Here is an 8,329-nt window from a genome sequence, read left to right as displayed (position 1 = left end):
GTTGAAACTAATAAGAAAAAAACAAGTTTTTTAGTATGTGCTTTTACAAAAAAAAAATAACTAGTAGTTCTTTAGAATCTAATGATCAAATTTTCGAGAAAGTTAATGTAGCCTTCAAGATCTGGTCATAACGTCTAGACTGGGTTTAGGGTGTTACATTGGAAGAGTAAAAGATCTAGCGATAAGCTTAATAGTGCTTTTTCTTCTACAAGTGAAGTTGAGACAAGTCCGTTCAATAAAGAACAACTAGATCAACTCCTAAAACTGCTAAAATCCAATTCCTCATCTAGTATTTTTAGTGGTTCTCTCGCTCAAACAGGTAGCAGCTTTAATGCTCTATCTTGTAGTCAAAATTCTTCGCCATAGATCATTGATTTAGGAGTTTCTAATCACATGACCTCTCTATTACACTTGTTTGATACCTATTCACCCTGTTCTATGAAAGAAAAGTTAGAGTTGCAAACAATAATTTTCCATCTATTAAATGAAAAGGAAAAATAAAAATTTCAAAGGATATACATCTTGAATTTGTTTTTAATGTTCCTAATTTTTCTTGCAACCTATTATCAGTTAGCAAATTAACTAAAAATTCTAATTGTCGTGTTGTTTTCTTTGATTCTCATTGTGAGGTTCAGGATTGGAACTCGGGGAGGATGATTGGCAGTGCTAGGATGATCGACGGCCTCTATTATTTTGATGATAATTATTTTGCGAATAAAACAACTCAAGGCTTGAGTAGTATTAGTTCAAGTTCTATTTGTAACCAAATTATGCTTTGGCATCGTAGTAGATTAGGACATCTTAGTTTTTCCTATCTAAAATACTTGTTTCTAGATATGTTTAAAAATTTAAATTGTTCTTCTTTTCAATGTGAGAGTCGTGTTTTATCTAAAATTCATCGTGCAACTTATCTTACAAAATCATATCGCGTATCAAAACCATTTTACCTAATTCATAGTGATGTGTGGAGGCTTTCCAAGGTTACCACCATGTCTGGAAATAAATGGTTTATAACTTTCATTTATGATCATACTCGTCTATGTTGGGTCTACTTGATGCATGAAAAATCAGAAGTGAATAATGTGTTTCAAGAATTTTATAAAATGGTTGAAAACCAATGTTAGTCTAAAATTAACATTCTTCGTTCTGATAATGGAACTGAATATTTCAATGATCTTTTGGGAACATTTTTAAAAGAAAAAGGCATTTTACATCAGTCTACTTATCGTGATACTCCTTAATAGAATGGAATTACAAAAAGAAAAAATGAACATTTACTTGAAGTGGCTTGTGCCATTATGTTTTCTATGCAAATTCCAAAATATTTGTAGGGAGAAGCTATTTTGACTGCATCATAACTTATCAATAGGTTGCCTACTCATGTTCTAAAATATGTCACTCCTGTAGATCATTTTAAAAGGGTTTTTCTTGAGTGTAGAATTTATTCAGATTCATCATTAAAAATTTTTGGTGCATTAATTATGTGCACATACCTAACAAGTTTCACTCTAAACTTGATTCGAGAGCAGAAAAATGTGTTTTCATTGGGTATGCTCCGAACATGGATATCATATTTTTTGAAAACCAGCCTTATTTTCCTACAAAAATTTTTTCAAGGGCAGCAAGCAAGTGAAGTGAAATTTTTTTGGGAAAATTCTACACTCTTGCCAAATCCTGTTTTAATGATTCATCATCATCTTTAGAAAAAAGTAACTCAAGATGTTAAGCATAAGGAACATCCTAATCTGTTACATTAGTCACGAACAGAGGGAGAAATACTATAAAAGGACAAAATTAGTCTTAAACTTGAACCCTTGGTTTATTCACAAAAAAAGACTAAAAAAAGGGCAATGAGTTGCCAGTCACTCTACTACAAAACCATTCAAAACCCTTAGAGGAAAGTTCTACACCTAATTCTAGTAATTTTGATCATATTTTGACTTCTCCACTTTTTTTTGTTTCTGTCTCTAATTCTGATTCATCTCTTTCCAGCAAACATTTTGATCTTGACATATTTATAGCCCTTAAAAAAGGAACTCGAACATGTACCCAACATCCTATTAGTAAATATTTATCCTACAATAGGCTTTCAACTCGTCATAGAGCATTTGTTAGTAAATTGTCTAATTTGTTTGTTTCATGAACAATTCAGGAGGTTTTAAATGATCCGAATTGGAAGTTTACAATTATGGAGGAAATGAATGCTTTGAAGAAGAACGATACTTGGGAATAGTAAATTTACCCAAAGATGAACAAATTGTGGGATGTAAATGGGTATTCAATATGAAATGCAATGCTGATGGAAATATATAAAGGTATAAGGCAAGGCTTATTGTTAAAGGGTTCACCTAAACCTTTGGCATTGATTATCAAGAAACTTTTTCTCCCATTGCGAAACTCAATTCAACTCAAGTTTTATTATCCTTGGCTGTGAATCAAAATTAACCCTTACACTAGTTGGATATTAAGAATGCTTTTTAAATGGGGATTTGGAAGAATAAGTCTACATGAGTTTACTTCCGGGTTTTGATAAAGGGTCAGGAGAAAATAAGGTCTGTAGGTTAAGAAAGTCTTCATATGGGCTCAAATAGTCACCCAGAGCCTAGTTTGATTGGTTTGGAAGGACGGTAAAAGCTCTTGGTTATTGTCAAAGTAAAACAAATAATTATTTTGATTATGTATGTAGATGACATAATCTTGACAGGTGATGATCATATTGAATTGGAGAAGTTAAAGAAAGGATTGGCTAAACAATTTGAGTTAAAAGACTTGGGAGCACTCAAATATTTCCCTGGGATGGAGTTCTCTCGATCTAAAAAAGGTGTTTGTGTTTCTGTAACACCCTAAACCCGGCCTAAACGTTATGGCTGAATCCAGGAGCATTACAAAGAAGGGTTTTGAAACCGATGATATTTCATATAACATTATATAGTTGTTAGATAAAAACATCCAAGTTTTACTAGACATATTCATTTCTATATATTCATTACTAAAACCGTTACATGTTGTCCTTCAAAGTTAACCAAATATCTCGCAGCAGAAGTTTGAAAATTGTTTAAATCAAAACCACTCTCGTGTTTTCAAAAAAAACATTTGTTTGCGTAAAATTAAAATTTTGTCAATCATCATAGCTTAAAAATCATAAAGGTAACCAAACCAAAAATCCAAAATGAATAGTCTCAAAAGTCTGGAGAGTCCAAAAATTATAAAACTCTCTCGAAAACCAGAAATTAAGTAAAATCGGTAAATAAGGATAGGAAAAAATAATAGTTTTCTGACAAGTGGTCACTGTTGAGCCTCCGTCGCACTGACTCGCCTATGTTTGAGGATTACCTGAACAGAACAGAAAAACAGATGTAAGTTTTCTAAACTCAGTGTGTAACCCAACAGAGATAGTCATGCAACATACACAGAATCTCATATGTAGATAGATACGGGTTTGGACTTAAGTCCTTAATAGATACAAATATCAGAATCAGATAAACAGAACAGATATACAGAATCCTACCCATATCCTTTACACACCATCTCCGACTATCCCATTACACCATATGGGGTTAAAAACACTCACCCATCCCTACATACCAGATAGTGTCGATGCGACACATAACAGAATAAAGTTCAGTCAAGTTGCTAGAAATTAGGCGAAAGGTTGCTGTGCAGATTACTTCCTCCACATATACAAATCCTACCCCAAATACAGATACAACATGCAGATAACAAATACAGAATCACATAATTAACATGCTCGTATACAAACATTATACTTATGCAGAACAGTCAGACATACATATCAGTTTCCTATTCAGATCAGACTATCAGATTAATAGATACATACAAATGGGTTTATTTAGCCCTTAGCGACCCTATGGTAGGCCCATAGTTAACCAGAATAACCCGTGTGAGCCTAAGGAGAATTTTAGAGTTTTAGGCCCACATGCCAATGTGGCTTACCCGTGTGGACCTACACGTCCGCGTGGCCCACACGTTTAAATTGTCCTTACCAATGTGGCCAACATGACTTGGCTTAAAGTTGACACGCCCAATTCGGCCTAGCCGTGTAGCCCACATGGCCACACAATCGTCGTCATATTGTCGTCTCTTGCACACGGCCACACCCTCGACAGTCACACTATCGTGTGTCGCACACGGCCAACCACACGACCGGCCACACGCCCGTGTGGCATCGACAGACCTAATTTTTAGCTTTTTTAAACTTTATTTTCTCATGTTTTAGGTACACACCAGGTTTATTTTTGATGCTATTGCGATCCCGAGCCAACCAGAACCTAAAAATAGCATTCTAACGATTAAATTTAAGTACCGAAACACCAATTATCAAAACCCCAATTGACATACTTGAACGTAGTACACAAACCAAAAGTTCGATCACTTACCAGAATAGTTACGACATCCCTAACACTCTACACGATGGACGACGAATTTCGACACCCTTGATTAGCACCTAATAGCAGAATACACAACATTAATGCAACCGAAAATGACCTACAATCGCAAAAATATTCAAGAATACTTACCAAACACAATTCGAGCAGGGATCACAAAACCAAAACGCAGAGATTGACGATAGTTTTTAAATGAAAAATGAGAAGGTAGCAAAAAGAAAGAAAAAAATAAAAGTGCAGAGAAAGGGGAGAACAAACTGACGTCAGTTTTTTTTTGGAAGAGAGAGAACAAATTTTGAAAAAAATAAAATAATATCAAAATAATATCACGTATCCCTCAAATTTAGGCATGACCTCTCACCAACCCAATCGTAACTAACCACTCACTCAGACTTCCAATTCATCTAAACTCTCTCAACCAATCGAAGTAAAAATATCACCCACGCTCACGTAGGAACTTGAACACAATACCTTAGCAAGCTAACTCCTTACCACTCGAACTAGCAGGCTCATTCTGATAAGAGTTTACAACCAATATTATATAAGCTCACCCAACAAGGATAAGCCTTAAATAAAAAATAACAAAATTTGCCACAAATGAGACTTGAACCCCAGACCTCACACACGCACACCCAGAACACTTAACCACCGAAACAGATACACATTTTGTCATGATTCATAAAAACAAGATTAAATTATTCAGGGCATTACAGTTTCTCAAAGAAAATATATTCTAAAATTTTTTGAAAAGATAGGTTTGCTTGGATGTAAAGCGGTTGACACCCCATTCGAATCCAACCTGAAATTGGAGCATGCTGAAGGTGAAAATGTAGTGAATGTTTACAAGTTTCAAAGACTAGTTGGTATGTTACTTTACTTATCCCATACGCGTCTAGATATTACAATTGTTGTAAGTAAAGTAAGTCAGTTATGCATTCATCAAGAAAGGATCATTTTGAAGTTGTATACGGAATTCTAATATATCTAAAGGGGACTCTTGGTAAGGGGTTGTTGCTTAAAAGGCATTAACATTTGCTGGTCTAAGTCTACACTGATGCAGATTCGGATGGAAGCACTATTGATTTAAAGTCTACATCAGCTTATTGTACTTTCGTTAGAGGAAATTTAATCACTTGGAAAAGTAAAAAGCAAAATATGATAGCTAAAAGTAGTGTCGAAGCTGAATTTAGAGTAGTTGCCCATGGTATTTGTGAAGTTCTGTGGATTGAAAGATTTAAGACTTTCATGTTCTTTGCCCATAAAAGTCTACTGCGATAACAAGGCTGCAATTGCAATTGATCATAACCCTAAATTGATTGCAGACATACTTTCAAAAGGATTGCAGAAGAAGTAATTTGATCACTTAATTGGCAAGCTGGCAATGAAAGATATTTTAAAACCAGCTTGAGGGAGAGTGTTGAAAAAGAAAGTAGATTAATTTAAGATAGGCTAGCTGTAAGATTATTGTAATTATACAATAATCAACTTGTATAGAATAGGAAACGGTTAATTTACTCCTAGATTGTTGGGTTGTTATTACCTATATATAGGTGTTATATCATTATTGTAAAAATATAAGTAATAATATTTTTTTCTTATTTCCATTTTAGTTTCTATAGCAACAAATTCTGGTGAAGGATATGGTGACCATTGTGGTGGTGAAACTATTAGGGCAGAACATACGATATGCCATTCTCCACAATAGGGTTTTTAGCTTATGAAGGCCCTCTCAACCATTCCAACCTATGGATGTTAAGAATGATTACTTTCTGGTAAAATTTTTAACCATGAAGGATTACAAGCTGGTACTTACCTAGGGTCTGTGGGTTATTTTTAGAAAGTATATTACGGTTCAGCCGTGGACTTTGGATTTTAACCCATTATAGCCATTTCTAAGCGTTATTATGGCTTGGATCAAATTACCTAGTTTGTCAAGGTTCTTACATAAGAGACGAATTTTGGAGGAAATCAAAAATTTGGTTGGTAAGGTGGTGAAGCTTGATTTTATGACAGACACTAGGTCGAAGGGGCAGTTTACCTGGATGGCGATGTACATCATCTTAGAGAAGCTGCTAGTCTCGTAGATCATGGTCAATGGTATAGTCTAGCAGGTTGAATACAAGTCTTTGCCGTCGATCTACTTCTTTTGTGGCCGATATGGTATGTGAAAGACTTCTGCCCTACAACCATAGCAGTGTTGGGTCGCATCGGAAAAATAGAGGCAGCGCCTGTGTCTCTGCCTGCAGGAGAGATGACAGTGGAGACTTTGATAGTCCCTGTACTTCTGGATCATCTTTTAGAACCTAACTTGGGTGTAAATGAGTCAGCGGCTCCTTTAGACATTCTCAATTTACCTATTTCATCTTCTCTAATGGTTCAAAAGGCTATCGACTTAACTTTTCCTGCTGATCCACCATCAGTTACCATTTCGCACTTCAATACCACATTTGAAGGATCAGTTGAGTCGGTGGTGGAACTAAGTGCCAGTGTTTTAGACCCCAAGAGGCATTCGACCATCTTTTTTATAGAGAATGCTAACCCAAAATCCATTAACTCCACAAGGAATATTGGGCTAATTAAGGCTGGCAAAGGCCATTTGGCTTCCAAAGAGCGTAGCTCAGGGAGTAAAGGAGGTGTTGTTTGAAGTGGTAAGACCCTTAATAGAACCATTTGAGACTTTGTGGCTCGTTTTAAAAATACAGGGAATTTTAGGGTCCATTTGTCAGACACAGTAAATTTCATGGTCACATTCATCAATTCTCAAATCGAGATAGAAACTGGTAATGAGGTGCTGAATAGTGATGGGAAGAGTTGATAAGAGGTGTGTTTGTCCAATCATTAAAGGTTAATTTTTCCTTTCTTATTTGATTTAGGTGTTTATCCATATTTTCTTGGAATTGTCAAGGGTGCGCTACCATTAAGTTCTCGAGTTTTTTTTGTGAGTACAATCAGGAGCACAAGCCTGATATTGTGGCTTTTTTAGAAATGAAAGTTAGTGATGGTAAAGTTGATTTGATTATCGCTAATCTCGAATTTCAGTTTTCATATTGTGTGGAGGCAATTGGTTTTTCTAGGTGTATTTAGGTGGTGTGGAAGGAGTCACTTCGTGTTGAGGTACTACAAAACCGTCTCCAGTTCATTTTGATTCGAGTTTTTGATAGCTTTGTTAGGCAGTGTGTTCTTGTCGTCTTTGTCTATGGCAGTCTTGACAGTTGGAAACAGATGTACTTCTTAGAAAAATTAAAAGTGGTCATTCTAAGCGAAGAGGTTCCTTGGCTGGCGTTCTGGGATTTTAATGTTATTCTCTCTTCTAGTGAAAATAGAGGCGGGCGGGTCACAGGCTATTTGGAGATTTATTGATTTGGGTTTTAGAGGGCCTTATTTTACTTGGTATAGAGGTAGAGTCTTTGAGTGCCTAGATAGAGCTATCAACAATGATGCGTGGGTTAATTCCTTTCCTAATTGCACGGTGACTCACCTTCTAAGGCTCAAGTTTGAACACAGGCCTCTTCTTTTGTCTTTTATGTCGGAGATTCACTCTACTAAGGTGTGACTGTTGGAAAAAAAGGGTTTGGAAAACGCGGTGAAAAATAAATTTAGAGAAAAACCAGAGTTTTAAAATTTTTTTTCCAAAACAAGACCTTGGTTGTGATATCTAAAGTAATAAACACTTAATCAAAACTGTACATTTTCGATTCATCTAGGATGAGCACTTCGACCAAGGACTCTTCTCTACTATCCTCAAGCTCACGTCTGCTGAGTGTGAGCTTGCTTCGAATTAAAAAAAATTTCACAAAAATTACCAGTAGGGTAATTTTGTAATTTCTCTAAATTTTTGGGTCAAGTTGTAAATAAAAAAAATCTCTAGAAATTTTCTGGAATAATCTCTTCAGATAATATTCTCCCTACAACTTTCTCTTGAG

At 35.5% G+C, this 8,329-nt stretch overlaps 1 long non-coding RNA gene across 1 annotated transcript; it reads right to left on the bottom strand.

The window, feature by feature from the left end:
- Window positions 1-3,155: 3,155 nt before the first annotated feature.
- LOC121224131 (uncharacterized) lies at window positions 3,156-7,023 on the bottom strand. Its single transcript, XR_005921665.1, has 3 exons — window positions 6,445-7,023; window positions 4,398-4,465; window positions 3,156-3,333 (listed from the first exon to the last, which is right to left on the bottom strand). It is a non-coding gene; the product is annotated as an uncharacterized lncRNA (long non-coding RNA).
- Between the last annotated feature and the right edge of the window lie 1,306 nt (window positions 7,024-8,329).

Source organism: Gossypium hirsutum, chromosome D12 (genome assembly GCF_007990345.1).
Source record: "Gossypium hirsutum isolate 1008001.06 chromosome D12, Gossypium_hirsutum_v2.1, whole genome shotgun sequence".
Classification (NCBI taxonomy): domain Eukaryota; kingdom Viridiplantae; phylum Streptophyta; class Magnoliopsida; order Malvales; family Malvaceae; genus Gossypium; species Gossypium hirsutum.
This window is presented reverse-complemented; position numbering and strand designations above follow the sequence as displayed.